This window comes from Hylobates moloch, unplaced genomic scaffold, assembly GCF_009828535.3.
Source record: "Hylobates moloch isolate HMO894 unplaced genomic scaffold, HMol_V3 SCAFFOLD_15, whole genome shotgun sequence".
NCBI classification, from domain to species: Eukaryota; Metazoa; Chordata; class Mammalia; order Primates; family Hylobatidae; genus Hylobates; species Hylobates moloch.
Genome location: NW_026652290.1, coordinates 46,464,380 through 46,484,460, shown reverse-complemented (window position 1 = coordinate 46,484,460; position 20,081 = coordinate 46,464,380). Strand labels below are relative to the sequence as shown.

The 20,081-nt window shown below is 48.2% G+C and overlaps 1 protein-coding gene across 2 annotated transcripts in view; it reads left to right on the top strand.

The window, feature by feature from the left end:
* KCNIP3 (potassium voltage-gated channel interacting protein 3) overlaps positions 1-20,081 on the top strand; it is a 91,115-nt gene that overhangs the window by 52,714 nt on the left and 18,320 nt on the right. The window lies entirely within an intron of this gene.

Below are 20,081 nucleotides of genomic sequence, written 5' to 3'. Positions count from 1 at the left end.
GAAATACGGTTCTCAAGGGGATCTGCGTTCCCAAAGTGTTCGAAGTCTCGCCCCTGTGGCTCTCCGTGGAGCCTTGCTGGTGGAGGGTATTGGTGGGCCCCGGCGGGCAGCATTCCTGATGTGCTGGTGACATAAAGGTCCTCCTCGTCCCTCTGTGGCTCTGGGCTCCTAGCACATTCCTTGTAGGAGCAGAGACTCCCTTACACACTTGATTTTTCTCCACAGCCTTGTCACTCCCTTTAAGATACTGGTATCTCAGCTTCTTTATCATTAGTTCATGGTCATTAGTTCGTGGTCTGTCTCCCCCAGCTGAGGGCAGGGACTTTGTCCTGGTCATGTTAGCACCCTGTGCCTATAACAGTGCCTGGCACCAGGCAGCAGCTCGGGGAGGATTTGTTAAATTCATGAGGGAACCTGCTGACCAAGAGGGAGAACTGGAGCCTTCTCCTATCCTCTCTGCTCCAGCCCCTGCTGGTGAGCCTGAGGCCAGGTCCTGTGAGAGCTACTGCCTGGATGGGCACCGAGCAGGGGGCCCGGAGCAGCAGGGGTGGGGGCTGCTGCAGAGAGCACAGAAGCTGGAGGTGGGCTGTGCTCGGTGTCATCAGGGTAGGTGGGTGGAGCTGAGTGAGTGAGGAGCCGTGGCAGTGGAGGGGGGGACCAGTGGGCTCTTCACTGAGCTGTACATTATCATCGTAATCACCTGGGAACTTTAAAAAATACCCACCGTGCCCACCCTGGGGCATTGAACTCTAAATCTCTGGGTGGATCCCAGGCACTGGGATTTTTAGGAGTTTCTTGGGGGACTCTCTTTCCTGGGTCCCCCATCAGTCCGTTTCTCTGGGTGACTTCATGGGGGAGTCACTGCAGCCACTTCTCCTGAGCAATGTTCAGTGTCATCAGGGGTGAGCGAACTCTGAAGCCAGAGTTGGGAGTTCAGGCGCAAGGCCTTCGAGGACAGGGGCTCTCAACGTGTGCTCTGGGTCAACAGCAGCAGCAGCAGCCCAGGAGCTTGGTAGAAATGCATCTTCAGGCCCCTACCCCAAACCTGCGGACTCAGAAAGTCTGGGCTTGGGCCCAGCAGCTTCTCTCTTCCCCAGCTCCGGGTGCTGGGGACATACTCAAGCCTGAAGACTACTGCCCTGGCCAGGGATGGACCTCCACAAGGACATTGGCTTTTACTGTGGGAGAAACCCGGAGCCATCAGAAGGTTCTGAGAAGAGGAGTGAAGTGGCTTTGCATTTCCGCAGGGTCCCGCTGGCTGCTGTGTCGAGAGCAGACTTGGGGTGCAAGGCACCAGGGGAAGCAGATCCTACGAGAGGCATTTGCAGCCATCCAGGAGGGAGACAGCATTGGGGTTGGGGGAAGTCACCAGTTCCAGATGCATTTCCCGGGGAGAGCTGTTGGTTTGCAGTGGGGCATGAGAGGAAGGGAGGAGTCTGGAAGATTGGCCTGAGCACCTAGAAGGTACAGCGGCCATCTATTGAGATGGGGAAGCCTGGGGCGGGGTGCAGGTTTGTGGGAAGCTCAGCAGCTCCATTTGGACCTGGTAAGTTTGGGATGTATTAATTTTCTATCACTGCTGTGACAGATTCCCACAGATGTCATGCCTGAAACCAAAACAAATTTACTATCGTATAGCTCTGTGGCTCAGAGGTCTGCAGGGACCGCCCTGGCTCATGCCTGTAATCCCAGCACTTTGAGAGGCTGACGTGGGAGGATCACGGGAGGCCAGGAGTTCCAGACCAACCTCATCAACATAGCAAGACCCTGTCTCTACAAAAAATAAAAATAAAAAAAGATCCAACTGGAGCCATGAAGGAGGTGTTGGGATGTACATGTCAGGAATTTATGGGAGTAGTCTGGCTGAGAAAGTTTACAGGCCACTGGCAAATGTAGGGATATAGCACTGTGAGACTGGGGGAATCACCAGAGAAGTGGGTAGGACAGGCCAGGTGCGGTGGATCAGGCCTAAAATCCCAGCACTTTGGGAGGCCAAGGTGGGCAGATCACTTGAGGTCAGGAGTTCAAGACCAGCCTGGCCAACATGGTGAAACACCGTCTGTACTAAAAATACAAAAATTAGCTGGGCATAGTGGTGGGCGCCTGTAATTTCAGCTACTTGGGAGGCTGAGGCAAGAGAATCACTTGAACCCGGAATGCAGTTTGCCAAGATCACGCCACTGCACTCCAGCCTGGGCAACAGAGCAAGACTCTCTCAAAACAAACAAGAAGTGGGTAGGACAGAAAGGGGACCAGATTCAAGGGCCCAATCCTGGGGCCCTCCAGCATTTGTTAGCAGGTCAGGGAGAAACAGCAGGGTCAGGAACACTGGAGAGCTGTGTCCTGGAGGACAGGGGAGGAGGAGTAGCCAGGGGAGGGAGGGAGTGGCCCCGGGGTCAGAGGCTGCTGACAAGCTGGTTGTGGACCCTGAATATCCAGGCTCCAGGTCTCCTGAGGACAAGACCCAGCACCAGACTTAGCAGCCCATCCTGGAATCTCCATGCTTCCCGACCAGCCTTCCCCCCTAGCCCTCCCTCTCCAGCCCTCTGTCCCTCCCTAGCTCTCGAAGGAGTCTCACAGTGCCATGTCCCCACATTTGCCAGTGGCCTGTAAACTTCCCCTGCCCTCCCTCCCCTACCTTTTCCCCTCGTCCTCCCTCCCTTGCCTTTCCCCCCAGCCCTCCCTCCCCTGCCTTCCAGTTCAGGGACATCCTGTTGCCACTTAGGGGCTGGCCAGGGGGCCAGCCAGGGCCCTGACCCACTGGCAATGCCAGACCTCCCCTGGTCATCACAACTGGCGACCAGACATGTCCAGGAGGGAGACAGGAAGGCCAGATGCTTTCCTTGTGGAGTTGATAACAGCCTGGTCGCCCTGCAGGAGGCCTCCGGTCCATGGCTGAAGAGGGTGTGCAGCCTGTCAGGTTGTTGCTTCAGTGATTTGGGGGTTCCCAGGCATCTGCCCCCTAAACCTGGCACTCTGTCCCAATGCCTATAGTCCCACCATTAGCTGTATGGGTTAGTGAGCAAACACTGAGAGTGTCTGTTGGGGTGGGGGCTGTAAGGGCCTCCCAGCTGGGCAGGATTGGATTCGTCTCCTAGTGGGAGGATTGAGCCCTATGCACAAAGTGACTGAGTTGCCAAGACTGTACAGGAGGCAAGGCCCTGGGAAGAGAAAGAGATGCTTTCCATGCAGAGAACCTGAGTGGGGGCCTCCCCCAGCACTCCACACAGAACTGATCCCAGAGGAAGAGCAGCTGACACCAGGCCCTCACCGGATGCGGCCCTGTGGTCCAGTTCAGCTCCCCCTTGAAGGGCCTTCTGGGATCAGATCGGATTCAGAGGCCAGGGTGGGAGGCAGCCAGCATTGGGCTGGAGCCGGGCATCCTGACCCACAGGCCCTGCCTGGTCTAGCACACTGGGTTTCCCTCCGTTCCAGCCTGGTTTGGCCACCTGCTTACCAGGTGACTTCTCTACGTTTAACCTCCTTGAGCTTCACCTTCCTCATCTGTAGAATGGGGATAATAATACCTCCCAGTATCCACTTTAGCCAGAGGGGGTGCTGAGCCAAAAACACTTCGGAAAAGTTGAAAGAGGAACTCGGATCTCAGAAATTCAGAAGGGGAGGGCAAACAGAAGTGGATGCAGGCGGGCGAGCCTGGGCGCTGTTGCGAGGCTGATGCAGCCCCGACCCAGAGCTTTGTGACCACATCTGGTCACAAAGCCGGGCATGAGGCTCGGCTTTGGCCACTGCTTCTCTTAGCTCGGCTCAGATTTCCATGCGGCTCTCAACCAAGGGCGGGCAGTTTTACCCCGCAGGGACATTTGGCAACGTCGAGAGACATTTTTGCCTGTCACAGCTGGGGAGGTGCTACTGGAATCTGGGGGTTACAGGCCAGGGGTGCTGCTCACCATCTTGCAGTGCACAGGACGGCCCCAGCACAGAGAGGTATCTGACCCCGTATCAGTAGCACAGAAGTGGAGGACGCTGTTCTAGGAGGAGTGCTGGCCGAGGGCTGGGAGTGCCACTTCACGTGGACAAGTCACTTCTCTCTGAGTGGTTTCCTCACCTATAAGTGAGGGCTGGGGAGCAGAGGTACCGTCTCCCCTGGGAACTCTCCCGGACCCTGCCCTCTCCCTGCCCCCTCAGGTTGTGTTAGATAACACTGCCCTCAGATTTTCTGTGTTCCTGTCCCGCCCTGCCGTGGGCTCTCTCAGAGCAGCAGGGGTGTGTCTCTCTACACTTAGGGCCTCACAGTATGCCCAACACTGCCTGGCAAGCAGCAGCTGTTTAGTAAATGTAAGTTATATGCCACCATAGCACGCACTTATTGGACACGCGTTTTATGCCAGGCAGCACAGGTAACATGGAGTCTTGGCCCTACCTTTACAGTAGCTCTGGGACGGTGCCCTCTGCTGGGAGGGTCCCTCTGGCTGGGGCGGAGGCAGGGAGACTGGGTTATGGGCCTGGGGACAGCAGAGGTGTGAGGTGTGATGGGGAAGAGGAGAATGCCTAGAACCAGGATGTGCAGGGTCTGGCCCACTGCCCTTGCTCCTCCCTTCTGGGAGGTGAACCCAAACACTCTGCACATTCCTTCTGCGCACCTGCCCAGAAAGCGTCTCTAACTGCGGGGCCAAGGGGACCACCAGGGGCCTGGTCTTACAAAGGTCACCTTGGGGCCTGTTGGGTCTGCAGCTACCTCTTGGCTTGGAGCAGGCCCAAGGGGCCATTGTGATCCTTCCTGCTGATTCTCTTGCTCTCCTTCCCCCCAACACCCTCTCCCACCTTTGCTGGGGCCAGCAGTGGTGATGCCGTGGGTGTGCTGGGTGCCCTGTTCCCTGGCTGGGCCTGCTGCCCTTTGTAAACTGCCAGTCCCTCAGGTCTCGTGCAGCTCCTTGAGCAGGCTTTCCAGATCTGGGATGCTGTTGACAGTGATAGGAACCAACCTCTAGAGAGTGCTCTGTCTTTGGGGGCACTTTATGCATATCCCAATCTTGTCCTCATCAGCAGGCTCGTTTCATCGACGAGGAAACTGAGGGCCGGGGACCGGCTGAGCCAGGACCTTTCTGAACACCGGCACACCTGCCCTGAATGCATCTACAACTGCAGGGCCTTGGGGACCACTGGAGATGGTCGTGTGTGTCCCAGCCTCTTACAGGACAGGTGTCAGGAGCCCAAAGTGGAGGCAGCTGCCCTGGTCCAAGTCCACAGTGAGAGGACCCACTGCCCTGAGCTGTTGGGAGACTGCATGTGTGAGTGTGCACAGAGCTTGTAAGGCAGTGTCAGGCATGGAGGAGGCGCTTTCTTTCTTTTTTAATTATTATTATTATTATACTTTAAGCTCTAGGGTACATGTGCACAACGTGCGGGTTTGATAAATAGGTATACATGTGTCATGTTGGTTTGCTGCACTCATCAACTCATCGTTTACATTAGGTATTTCTCCTAATGCCATCCCTCCCCCAGCCTCCCAGCCTCCAACAGGCCCTGATGTGTAATGTTCCCCACCCTGTATCCAAGTGATCTCATTGTTCAGTTCCCACCTGTGAGTGAGAACATGCAGTGTTTGGTTTTCTGTCCTTGTGATAGTTTGCTGAGAACGATGGTTTCCAGCTTCATCCATGTCCCTGCAAAGGACATGAACTCGTCCTTTTTATGGCTGAGTAGTATTCCATGGTGTATATGTGCCACATTTTCTTAATCCAGTCTATCATTGATGGACATTTGGGTTGGTTCCAAGTCTTTGCTGTTGTGAATAGTGCAGCAATAAACATACGTGTGCATGTGTCTTTATAGCAGCATGATTTATAATCCTTTGGGTATATACCCAGTAATGGGATTGCTGGGTCAAATGGTAATTCTAGTTCTAGATCCCTGAGGAATCGCCACACTGTCTTCCACAATGGTTGAACTGATTTACACTCCTACCAACAGTGTAAAGGTGTTCCTATTTCTCCACATCCTCTCCAGCACCTGTTGTTTCCTGACTTTTTAATGATCGCCATTCTAACTGGTGTGAGATGGTATCTCATTGTGGTATTGATTTGCATTTCTCTGATGGCCAGTGATGATGAGCATTTTTTCATGTGTCTGTTGGCTGCATAAATGTCTTCTTTTGAGAAGTGTCTGTTCATATCCTTTGCCCACTTTTTGAAGGGGTTGTTTTTTTTTTTCTTGTAAATTTGTTTAAGTTCTTTGTAGATTCTGGATATCAGCCCTTTGTCAGATGGGTAGATTGCAAAAATTTTCTCCCATTCTGTAGGTTGCCTGTTCACTCTGATGGTAGTTTATTTTGTCATGCAGAAGCTCTTTAGTTTACTTCGATCCCATTTGTCTATTTTGACTTTTGTTGCTATTGCTTTTGGTGTTTTAGTCATGAAGTCCTCGCCCATGCCTGTGTCCTGAATGGTATTGCCTAGGTTTTCTTCTAGGGTTTTTATGGTTTTCGGTCTAACATTTAAGTCTCTAATCCATCTTGAATTAATTTTTGTATAAGGTGTAAGGAAGAGATTCAGTTTCACCTTTCTACATACGGCTAGCCAGTTTTCCCAGCACCATTTATTAAATAGGGAATCCTTTCCCCATTTCTTGTTTTTGTCAGGTTTGTCAAAGACCAGATGGTTGTAGATGTGTGGTGTTATTTCTGAGGCCTCTGTTCTGTTCCATTGGTCTATATATCTGTTTTGGTACCAGTACCATGCTGTTTTGGTTACTGTAGCCTTGTAGTACAGTTTGAAGTCAGGTAGCATGATGCCTAGGAGGAGGCACTTTCGGAGTGTACATTCGCCTTACTTCTTGTCCAAAATGACCCAGGCAACATTCCCCCACAGCTACACATCACTACCTGTGTCCTAGGAGTTAGTGGGAAGGGAAGATGCACGTGGCCCACATTTGGTAGTGTTGGGCTTTCTTCATCCCGTGCCCTGTAGGGTCAGGAGCCCAGAGGCTGCTGGCCTGGGGACTGCTGGGCTGGGCTCGCTGGCGTGGGTGGCCTCTGCAGGAGACAGTGTGGGCTGGAGCCGGATGCTTGATGTTGCTCTAGGCTGGGAACCTGGGCAAGGCCCCTCCCTCCCCAGGTCAGCGGCTCTACTGTCACATACCTAGACACAGGTGGTAGCATCACAGCAGTCTCACCACAGACTTTCCAATAAGTCTTACAAGTCCAGTGCCCCTTGATGGATAAAAGGGACAGCTCAGCTCAGATTCAAAGGGATTCTTGCCCCAAAGGCCTCCCTTCACCCCATGACAGTTCCTGGACCTTCTGTGGGACCCTATGATTTAGGAGTGACCTGAGCAGCAGAGACTAAGTGAAGGCTGAGATCCCCGGCCCGGGACAGGGGCAGGGAGCCCCATTTCATGGTGTGCTGGATGCCCTGCCTCCCTCTTCCCCAAGCCCTCATGGACTGTCAGCCAGAGGCACCAATGAGCAATTCCAGGGCTAACTGCGCCTCTGAGGAGCTGAGCTCCGGTCCTCTAGAGGCCGGACCCCTGGGGCGGTGGTTAGGACTGCTTTCTTCCCTGGTCCCCACAGGCCTTATGGGGATTAGGCAGCCTTCCTGCCCAGTGCACAGTCACTAAGGAGGGTATGATGTGAAGTCATGAGTGCAGGGCCACACCAAGGCTCTCAGTGGACCCAGGACTGCAGGAATTCTGGGGCTTCCCATCATTAAATTAAATTAGTATTGAAATGCAGTGTCTATGTCAGGAAGGCCATGAGTGTTCCCCTTGGTGACCACATGTGTATTTTTGGAAATATCAGATCCAGTCACACCCCAGCCTGGTGCCCTGCCTTGCTGGCCTCACCTTGCTGTGGCTGGAGCTGGAACTGGCTGGCTGTTGTCTGAGCCAGCTGTGTCCACCCCTGTCTTCTGTGTGTGTCAGGCACAGGCTGGGCACAGTATCACATAGGGACATGAATGTGCTGCAGTGCACCAAGGGGACCTTGACCAGTACTTTGGGGAGTACTGGTGGGGGGAGCATCTGAATGGAGTGTGTTCAGGAGGGATAGGAGCTGGGGAGCATGGCGCCTCTTCGGAGTTTTGTCACAAAGGGGAACAGGATGGGTGACAGCTGGCAGAGGACATAGGCTCGAGAGGTTTTTAGAGAATCTTCCATTGCTTCTGCTTCTCTCCTATGTGGCAAGCTGCAGGAGGCCTGTGAGGGGCTTTGCAGAGGTACTGGTGCAGCTCAGAGAGGTTTCACAGGCTTCACCCATGGGGTGGCCAAAATTGCCTCTTGCCCAGTACCTGATGCATTTCAGCTTAGTGAATTAAAGATTTGGAGCCACTTTGCTGAGCTTTTGCACAGAGAGGACTACATGGGGTATAGGACAGGACCTGAACTGAGACTTTTACACACTGGGAAGAAAGCCTGGCTTGTAGTCTGTCAGGCTGCTGTACAACTTTTAAACATCAAAAAGCCCTCATGCTTTTACTCCTTTGGCAAAATGCTTGTTGGATAGAGGAATTCAAACTTGATTGCAGCCCCTCTGGCTATCAACGGTGTATTAGCCTGTTTTCTGCTGCTATAACAGAATACCACAGAGTGGGTAATTGTACAGAAATGTATTGGTTTACAGTTCTGGAAGCTGGGAAGTATAAGATCGAGGGGCTGGCATCTGGCAAGGGCCTTCTTGCTGTGTCATAACATGGTGGAAGTCATCACATGGCTGAAGGGCACAGGGAGCAAGAGAGAGTAAGAGGGGCAAACCTACTCTCATGGTAACAAACCCACTTCTGCAGTAAGGGCATTAGTTCATTCATGAGGGCAGAGCCCTCGTAAACTAAACATTTCTTAAAGGTCCCACCTCTTGCCAAGCATGATGGTGTGCACCTGTAGTCCTAGCTACGTGGAAGGCTGAGGTAGGAGGATCACTTGAGCTTAGGAGTTGGAGACCTGCCTGGGCAACACAGTCAGACCCCCCTCTCAAAAACCAAACAAATTTTTTTTTTTTTAAAAAAGGTCCCATCTCTTAATACTGTTGAAGTGACAACTAAATTTCAACATGAGTTTTGGAGGGGACAAACATTCAAACTGTAGCATTCTGCCCAGCCCACCCCCGCAAAATTCATGTCCTTCTCACATACAAAATATATTCATTCCATCCCGATAGCCCCCAAAGGTCTTAGCTCATTCTAGCAGCAACTCACAAGCCCAGAGTCTCATCTAAATCAGATATGGGTGAGACTCAAGGCATGATTCATCCTGAGGCAAATTCCTCTCCAGCTGTGAGCCTGTGAAATTAAACAAGTTACATGCTTCCAGAATACAATGGTGAGACAGTTGTGGGATAGACATTTCCATTCAGGGAGAAACCAGCAAGAAAAAAGGGGGTAACTGGTCCCAAGTACGTCCAAAACCAACCATGAAGAGCAACATTAAATCTTGAGACTCGGGAATAATGTTCCTTGACTCCACATCCCACCTCCTGGACACACTGGGGCCCTGGGCAGCCCCACCCCCATGGCTTTGGTGGGCTCGACAGCCACAGCAGCTCTCCCAGGTTGATGTTGCTAACCGGTCAGGTTGGTAGCTCTGCAGTCTCAAAGGCAGCCCAGCCCCTGTGGCTCCACAGGGCATTGTCCTAGCAAGGACTCTCTGGAGTGGCTCTCCCTCTGCAGCAGGTCTCTGCCTGGACCCTCAGGCTGATCCAGCCTTTGAAATCCAGGCAGAGGCAGCCACGCCTCCACTGCTCTTGAACTCTGTGCCTGCAGAATTAGTACCACATGGATGCTGCCAAGGCTTACTGCTTGCCCTCTGGAGCCATGGCCTGAGCCACACCCAGGCCCACTTGAGCCACAGCTGGGGCAGCCTAGGAGCACTGTGGTGGAATGTTAGGAGCAGAGTCCCAAAGGCAGTCCAGGGCAGCAGGTCCTTGGAGGGGGCCCTTGGCCCATCCCCTAAAACCATTCTCCCTTCCTAGAGCTCTGGGCCTGTGATGAGAGGGGCAGCCTGGAATATCCTGAAATGCCTTCATGATAAGTTCTGTCTTTAAGTCATTTCTTTCTTCTTTCATTTTACTACATGATATTAAAAGAAACCACACAGCACCTTCAATATTTTGCTTAGAAATTTCTTCTGCTGAGTATCCCGGTTCATCACTCTTAAATTCTGCCTTCCATACTCCAGCCTGGTCGACAGTGTGAGACTCCATCTCAAAAAAAAAAAAAAAAATTATGCCTTCCATAAACATAAAGCCACTGGGTGTGGACACAATTCAGCCAAGTTCTTTGTCACTATAAGGATGGGCTTTCCGCCAGTTTCCAATACCTTATTCCTCAATTCCCTCTGAGACCTCATCACCATCCATATTTCTGCCAACATTCTGATGACAGCCACTTTAATCTCCAGGAAGTTTCAGACTTTTCCTACAGCTCTTCTCGTCTTCTGAGCCCTTAATGTTCTGTTCATGGTGACAGGCTTTTTTCTAGTCTGCTCATCCAGACTCTTCCAGCCTCTACTCACTACCCAGTTCCAAAGCCACTTTCACATTTTTAAGTATTTGTTATAACAACACCCACTCTCAGTACCAGTTTTCTGTCTTAGGCTGTTTTGTGCAGAATACCACAAACAGGGTAATTTATAATGAACAGATATGTATTGGCTCACAGTTCTGGAGGCTGGGAAGTCCAAGGCTGAGGGCTCGGCATCTGGGGATGGCCTTCTTACTGAGTCATCATTCCATGGTGAAGAACAGACACAGAGAGAGAGAGAGAGAGAGAGAGAGAGAGAGAGAAATAGGGGGCAAAGCCGCTACTGTGATAATGGTGTTAGTCCATTCGTGAGGGTGGGGCCCTCATGGCCTAAACACTTCTTACAGGTTCCACCTCTTAATACTGTCTCAGTGGTGACTAAATTTCAACATGAGTTTTGGAGGGGACAAACATTCAAACCACAGCAAATGGAGACTTTGATGGGGAGGAGGTGGCCCAGGACTAGCCCCTGGAGAAGGAGGAGGAGAGCCACGCTGGGGGAGAGGTAGAAAGGGAAATGGCTGAGTTCGTTGGCATTATAATTTTGCCCTGAGCAGTCTTCTACAAGTTACCATCTAAACACACAGAGCTGGAGCCCTGATCAATAGTAAAAAGCCCAGGTTTCCTATAGACAGTGCTCTAATGTTACGTTGAAAAGCCATGCAGCCATCTTCTTGCCTTATCTTCCATTTCCGGGTAATTTTAACTTCCATGTCTTGGTGGATGACACCAGCAGTCACCCTGTTTCCCAGGTTAGAAACGCAGGGTCATTCTGGACTCTGCCTGCCCCACCCTGGTCAAGTCAGCAGCTAGAAACTCTGGCTTCTTCATTCCTGACACCTCCCACCAGTTCCCTTCACTCTATTCTCTTCACGTCACTGTGACACCCTGTGGCCAGAGTGACCATTCTGGAGTGGAAGTCAGACAACCCTTTCTCTGCTTTGGGCCCTTCGATGGCTCTCGTGCCCACATGTGCCTCAGCTCACCTTAGACTCCATGCCCCAGTTCACCTGCTGTCACTGGACCTGAGTCTTGGAATATTATCTCTTTTTCTCTGATTCTCCTGCCCACTCTGTGCCCAACAGGTGTAAACATCAGGGAATGCTGGGGCCTGGGACAATCTGCAGGAGGCAGGCTCTGCCTAGAGACATTAAAATTAAAGCCCACGCCAGTACTCCGTAAACTCACCCAAGGAAACATAGCTGGGAGGATCCTACCCAGCGTGTGTTCCAGAGCACCTCCCATGCACAGGCACTGTTCCAGGGCTGGGTACGGCAGCAAGGAGACCTGAATCCCTGCTGCGGTCACCCTGTAGAGGGAGAGACCCAACAGTATACCAGGTGTCTTAGTCTTCTCCAGCTGCCATAACAAAATAATACAGACGAAGGACTTAAACAACAGAAATGTATTTTCTCCCAGCTCTGGAAAGAAAGTCTGAGAAGAGGGTGCCAGCAGGTCAGTTTCTGGTGAGGGCTCTCTTCATGGTGTGCTGACGGCTGCCTTCTTGCTCTGTCTTCATGTGGCCTTTTGCTCCATGCACGTGGAGGCAGACATAACTGTCTCTCTTACTCTTTTTTTTTTCTTTTTTTTTTTTTTTTTTGAGATGGAGTCTTGCTCTGTCGCCCAGGCTGGAGCGCAGTGGTGTGATCTCAGCTCACTACAAGCTCCGCCTCCTGGGTTCAAGCGATTCTCCTGCCTCAGCCTCCCGAGTAGCTGGGATTACAGGCATGCACCACCATGCCCGGCTAATTTTGTATTTTTAGTAGAGACGGGGTTTCTCCATGTTGGTCAGGCTGGTCTCGAACTCCCGACCTCAGGTGATCCACCCACCTCGGCCTGCCAAAGTGCTGGGATTACAGGCATGAGCGACCACACCTGACCCCTCTTACTCTTCATATAAGGCTACCAATCTTATGGGATAAGGGCCCAACCTTGTGACCCCACGTAACCTTGGTTACCTCCTAAGGACCCTATCTCCAAATGCAGTCACAGTCACACTGGGGGTTAAGACTTCAATGATGAATTTGAGGGGACACAGATCAATCCATAGCAATAGTAAACAGAAATCTGCATATGCCAGGGAGCGATAGCCAAATGAAGAGAGAAACAGATGAGGATAGAGAGAAATAGAAGTGTCCCTCTGAGGAGGAGGTGACATTTGAGCAGAAGCCAGCAATGGGGGGCCCTACAGGGAGAGCGTGCCTGGTAGGTTTGAGGGGCACCCACATGGTTAAGGTGGAGGCAGTGAAGAGAGAGACATGGGAGATGAGGTCAGAGCTGGGGGACTGGGGACACTTATCAGCCAGCTAAGGACTTTGAATTTTATACTGAGAGCTTGAGGGAGGTTGTTGAGCAGAGGCGTATGAGATATGTTTACAACAGCTTCCTCTGGCACTATTTGAAGAATAGACTAACAGGGTCCAGGGTAGAAGCCTTGGGCCTGGGTGGAGGGAGGGGAGGTGAGAGTAGGGATCAGAGGCAGAACCTATGTGGAAAGTAGAGCTGGCAGGATTTGCACATGGGTTGAATGTGTGCCCCTGCGGAGCTCTGGCAGGATAGAGTTGCATCAACTGAGGGGGAAGGCTGTGGGTGGAGCAGGTTTAGGGGGAAGCTCAGGAGCTCACTTGGGACATGTTCCCTTAGAAACCTCCCCGACATCCAATGCAGATGGCAAGGACGCAGGTGAGCCCAGAACTCAGGGGAGAAGCTGCCCACATGCTTGACCAAGGCTAAACTTCAAGTAACTTTCAGGTTTGGAAAGTTAAATGAGTAACATTTTTTTCTCATTGTTCTCGTGCATTTTCCATACTAATGATTTTGAATACCTCTGTGTGTGCCTGCTGGCCTTCCCAGCTTCCCCCTCTGTCAGTTGCCTTTTCACATTCTCTGACCCTTTCTCCTGGGATTGCTGTCTGCTTTTTTTTTGGTCCAAGCATCCAGGGTTTAATCCAGACCAGAGGTGTCTGTTCACGCATCCACTTCACCCCGCGCGCTCTCATTTTCTCTTGCTCTGGGAAAATGAAATTGTAACCAATTCAATTAACTGCTAATAAACATATATTTGATATGTGACTTATAAAGAATAACATACTGAACACCAGTGAACCCCCGCGTAGGTTCCCATAGCCAGATCTGTGTGTGTCTTTCCTTGATTTTTGTTCTTATGATTTTATCTCTTATCTTACCTACATATATAGGATTCAGTTGTTCTTGGCTTTGAATTTTATGAAAAATGGACTTCTACTGGTTTCCTAGGACTGGTTTTTCATTCAGCAATATGTAACTTGCTGTGTGTTAATATAGTTCACTCATTTTTTCACTGCTGTGTAATATTTCATCAGGTGCATACACCATAATATATATTTTTTATTTTTTCATTTTTATTTATTTATTTTTTGAGACAGTGTCTCACTGTGTCACCCAGGCTGGAGTGCAGTCGTGTGACCATTGGCTCACTGCCGCCTTTTGCCTCCACAGCTCAAGCAATCCTCCCACCTCAGCCACCTGAGTAGCTGGGACCACAGACACATACCACCACACCCAGCTAATTTTTGTATTTTTAATAGAGATAGGGTTTTGCCATGTTGCTCAGGCTGGTCTCAAACTCCTGGGCTCAAGCAATCCTCCTGCTTCGGCCTCCCAAAGTGCTGGTATTACAGGTGTGAGCCACCTAGCCTGGCCTAGACCACAGTATATTTGTCTGCTCTGTTGTGAGTGGACGTTTGGTTGATTCAAGCCATTATTGTAAAGAGTGTGCCAATGGCTATTCTTGTACATGTCTCCTGGGCACTTGGATTTAGCATGTATACTAGGAGATGATTCCTGGGCCCTAGGCCCAGTGTTGATTTTATACAAAGTGTTAATTTTATACAATTTATATAATACATAATTACTATGAAAATTGCAAATAGATTTCCACAGTGTTTGTACCAGTTCCCACATTCACTAGAGCTGTGGTCCCCAGCCTTTTAGGCAACAGGGACTGGTTTTGTGGAAGACAGTTTTTCCACGGATGATGCTGGGGGAGGGGATGTTAATGGGCATCAGGCATTAGTTAAATTCTCATAAGGGGCGTGTGCAACCTAGACCTCTTGCATGCACAGTTCACAGTAGGGTTTGCGCTCCTATGAGAATTTAATGCCGCTGCTCATCTGACAGGAGGTGAAGCTCAGGCAGGAATGCGAGCAGTGGGGACCAGCTGTAGATACAGATGAAGCTTCACTTGCTCACCTGCCGCCCACCTCCTGCTGTGCAGCCCAATTCCTAACAGACCACTGACTAGTACTGGTCCTCTGCCCAGGGAGTTGAGGACCCCTGCACTAGAGTGTTTCAGAATTACCATTGATCTACATATTTGCCAAAAAACTTATTTTTTCATTATGATTATTTCTTAGCAATCTAGGAGGTACTGCATTCTCATGCTAATTTACATGTTCCTGTTTATTGCTGAAATTGAGCCATCTTTTGGGTTTGTATCCATCTTTCTGGTTTCCCTTTCTGCTGATACCTGCTCTAGAAATTCCTCTTTCATCATTTGTGAACACTCTACGCTATCTTCTTTATTCCATTGAGTGTCTCACTCTGACCTTTGTTGAACAGAAATCTTTAATTTTGATGTAATCAGATTCATCCTTTTTTTTCCTTGTGGTTTGAGCTTTTGGGGTTTTAAGAAATCTGTCCACAATCTTAGGTTAACAGGAGGCTCTTTTACATTTTATTATAGCTCTATCATTTACCGTTCACACTGGGGTCTCTAATGCACCTGGAACCTACATTTGCATGTGGGATATGGAAGGAATCTAGATTTGTTTTCTTTATATGGTGATCCAGTTTTCCTAACACCATCTACTAAACACTCTGACCTTTTTTCCCGTAGCTTTCATGAAATCCCTCCTACACCTCAGTCTCTTTTTTTAGCTCTCTGGTCTGTTTGTTGGTACGTTTGTCTGTTCTTGTACCAACCATACAATTTTTATTACAATGACTATACAACATGTACTAGTGTCTGAGAGAAACTCCTCCCTTGTTATTCTTTCTTTTTAGGTTTTTATGAATTGTTTATTTCTCCATATACATTTCAGCGTATGTTTATCAAGCTTTCCAAAAAAAATCCAACTGGATTTTTTATTGGAATTGCATTGAATTTACTTACAGATTACTTTGGGGAGAAATGACATTAATATGTGGCCATAAGATGGAATGCCTCATGTATTCAGAATATCTTTCCATGTAGAGGTCCTTTGAGTTTTTATTACTACTTAGAGATACTCTTTAGTTTTATTGCTATTGTGAGCGTTTATTTTGGTATTTTTAATTATATTTTCTAGATGGTTATTACTGGTGTAGAGAACTGCCATTGATTTTTGTATTGATTAATCTTGTATCTGGCAACCTTACTGAACTCTCCTGTCTGTTGATTGTTTTAGTCCCTCTAGGGACCATATCATCTAAATACTGTTAATTTTATCCTTTACTTCCCAATTCATACACTATTTATTTCTTTTCTAAATTTCCTAAGAGCATTGGCAGGACCTTGATTAGTGGGGACTGTGGCCAAACTTGTCCCAAATATTAAAGAGAATGTGTCTAAGCTTTTGCCATTAAATCCAATATTTTCTGTAGTTTTTTTTGTAAAGATGTGATTTGCAAATATAAGCAAATCACGTTAAAGAACTTCCCTTTGACTCTTGGTTTGCTGAGAGTTTTTTTTGGTTGTCGTTTATTTTAATTATAAATAGACATGAAAGCTTATCAAATGCCCTTTCTGCATTAAGATTTTCATGTGATTTTTCCTCTTTGTGTTCTTCCAGATAAAATCTTCTTGATCATGATGTACTTAAAAAAATGCCATTGGCTTCGTTTAGCTAACATTTGGTTTAGGGTTTTGCATCTGTGTTCAAAAGTGGCATTAGGCATACATTGTTCACTCTCACTCTTGCATTTTCTGATATGGTTTGGATGTTTGTCCCCCCCACATCTCATGTTGAAATGAATCCCCAATGTTGGAGGTGGGGACTAGTGGGAAGTATTGGATCACGGGCGCAGATCCCTCCTGAATGGCCTAGCACCATGCTCATGGTAATGAGTGAGTTCTCTCTGAGTTCATGTGAAATCTGACTTTTATACAATTTACATAATACATTAAAGAGCCTGGCACCTCCTCCCTTGTGTCTCTTGCTTCCACTATTGCCACGTGACCTGCTTGCTCCCTCTTCACCCTCCACCATGATTGGAAGCTTCCTGAGGCCCTCAACAGAAGCAGATGCCAGCACTGTGCTTTGTGTACATCCTGCAGAACCACAAGTGAAATAAACCTCTTTTCTTTATAAATAATGCAGTCTTGAGGATCACTTGAGCCCAGGAGTTTGAGACCAGCCTTGGCAACATGACAAAACCCTGTCTCTATTATAAATACAAAAAATTAGCTGGCTATAGTGGTGTGTTCCTGTAGTCTCAGCTACTTGGGAGGCTGAGGTGGGAGGAACACCTGAGCCTGGAAGGCTGCAGTGAGCTGTGATTGCACCACTGCACTCCAGCCTGGACAAGAGAGTGAGACCCTGTCTCAAAAAAAAAATTTACCTAGTCTCAGGTATTCCTTTCTAGCAATGCAAGAATGGATTAACACCTTGCCCTTATGTCTTTTTTTTTTTTTTTTTTTTTTGAGACGGAGTCTCTCTCTCTTGCCCAAGCTGGATTACGGTGACATGATCTCAGCTCACTGCAACCTCCACCTCCAGGGTTCAAGCAATTCTCCTGCCTCAGCTTCCCAAGTAGCTGGGATTACAGGCGTGCACCACTGTGCCCAGATAATTTTTGTACTTTTAGTAGAGACAGGGTTTCGCCATGTTGGCCAGGCTGGTCTTGAACTCCTGGCCTCAGGTCATCCACCCGCCTCGGCCTCCCAAAATGCTGGGATTACAAGCATGAGCCACCGCACCTGGCCCCTTATGTCATTTTTTAATCGAAATTACAATATTGACCACATGGAGATCATCCACGATCCTTGTAAGAGCAGCTTTCTTGGAGTGGAGTAAGTTCGAGGGAGAACAGGAGGAGAGGAAGTGAAGGCAGGGAGTTACAGGAGGTGAGAAAAAGGCTTAGGGGTAAATACGGTCAAGGAGTTTTCTTGTTTTTAATGGAAGAAATAGCAGCAGGTTTGGAGTTTCTGTTTTATTTTGTTTCCTGGCCCTCGGGAAAGAGGATTAAGTTAATCCTACTCTGTAGTTCATGGGGTATCATCAGCCTTGACCCATTTATAGCCTCTCATTTGTTTTTCCTCTTTTACTCCCCCATTTCCCTCCTCCCCATAGCTAAGTATTCTAATTTTTTCTAATTTAAATTAATGTAAAATTTACCTTTTTGGCTGTCTAGTTCTATGAATCTCGATACATGCATAGTCATGTAACCATTACCACAATCAAGATTTAGAACAACTTAATTTAATTTTTATTTTTATTTACTTACTTTTTGGAGGTGGGGTCTCTGTCGCCCAGGCTGGAGTGCAGTAGTGTGATCCTAGCTCACGGCAGCCTTGGACTCCAGGGCTCAAGCAGTCCTCCCCCCTCAGCCTCCTGAGTGGTAGGACTACAGGCGCGCACCACCACACCGGGCACCTGGCAATATAGAACAATGACGTCACCACAAAAAATTGCCTTATGCTGCCTCTTTGGTAGTCAGCCCCCAGGCAGCCACTGATCTGTTCTCTTTCCCTGTAATTTTCTGTCATTTTATCTTTTCCAGACTATCCCATGAATGTTATCAGACATGATCGCCTCTGGAGTCTGGACTCTTTCACGTCATTGCATGTGCGATTCATTCATGTTTTGCGTGTGTCAGGAGTTTGTTCCGTATTGTTGCTGAGTCTCTTTCCTTGTGTGATGTACCACAGCTTATCCACTCACCGGTTGGAGGGCATTTGGGTTATATACAGTTTGGGGCAATTTTGAATAAAATTGCTCTAAACATTTGCCTAAAGTTGAATATAGTAGCTTTCATTTCATTTGGGTAAATAACCAGAAATGGGATTGCTGGGTCTTATGGGAAGAGCCTCTTTATAAGAAAGTGCCAAGATGATTTCCAACGTGGCAGTACCACTTCTCTCTCCTGCCAGCAACATATAGTGCTTCCCGTCGCTCTGCATCCCCCACCGCAAACGCCCGACATTGTCAGTATTTGTTATGTAAGCAATTCTCATAGGTATATAGCAGTATTTCATTGAGGTTTCAATTTGTATTTCCTTAATGGAAAATGATGCTAATCCTCTTTCTTGTGCTTATTTACCAGCCTTGTATCCTCTATAGTGAAGTGTTTGATTAGATTTTTTGACATTTACTAATTTGAGTTCTTTGATTTCTTACTGCAGAGTTTTGAGGCTTCTTTATATATTCTGTATATCCTTTGTCAGATATGCAGTTTGCAAAGATAATATTTTCTCCCAGTCTGTGCTTACCTTTTTGTTTAGCAATATCTTTGTAATCCCAGCACTTTTGGAGGCTGAGGTGGCCGGATCACTCAGGAACTCCTGAGGCCAGGAGTTCGAGACCAGCCTGGCCCACATAGTGAAATCCTGTCTCTACTAAAAATACAAAAACTAGCCAGGTGTGGTGGTGCATGCCTGTAGTCCCAGTTACTTGGGAGACTGAGGCATGAGAATCACTTGAACTCGGTAGGCAGAGGTTGCAGTGAGCTGAGATCATGCCACTGCACTCCAGCCTGGGGGGCAGAGCCAAACTCTGTCTTAAAAAAAAATAGTAAAATAACATAAAAATAAAAAAACAATGTCTTTATTCTTCTTTTCACAAAATTATTTTAGCTATTCTAGTTCCTCTGTCTTTCTAGATAAATTTTAGAGTATGTTGTCTGTATGTACAAAAAAACTCTTGCTGGGATTTTGGTAGGAATTGTATGAAATCTGTAGATCATTTTGGAGATAACTGGCATCTTTATAGCACTGAGTCTTTCAATCCATGAACATAGTTATGTTTCTTCATAGTTATGTCATTTGAATCCTCCGTGATTTCTTTCATCAGCATTTTGTAGTTTTTGGCATATGGATTATATAGATGTTTTGCAAGGTATATACCTAAGTATTTCATTTGTGAGATGAGCAATTGTAAATGGTATTGTTTTTTAAGTTTTGTTTTTGTGTTTGTGTGTAAGATTTTCATTCTAATTTGCATTCCAAAGGAAATTACAAAATCCATTCACTTCTTTATATAAAAAAGTGACCTAACTTTTTTTTTTTTTTTTTTTTTGAGATGGAGTCTTACTCTTGTTGCCCAGGCTGGGGTGCAATGGCACGATCTCGGCTCACTGCAACCTCCGCCTCCCAGGTTCAAGCGATTCTCCTACCTCAGCCTCCCAAGTAGCTGGGATTACAGGCACCTGCCACCACACCCGGCTAATTTTTGTATTTTTAGTAGAGACAGGGTTTTGCCATGTTGGCCAGGCTGGTCTCGAACTCCTGACCTCAGGTGATCCACCCGCCTTGGCCTCCCAAAGTGCTGGGATTACAGGCATGAGCCACCACGCCCGGCCTGTGACTTAACATTTTAATACAAATTATAAAACATGATAAAGTTGCAGGACAAACTAGGCTAGCTGCTTGGAGTA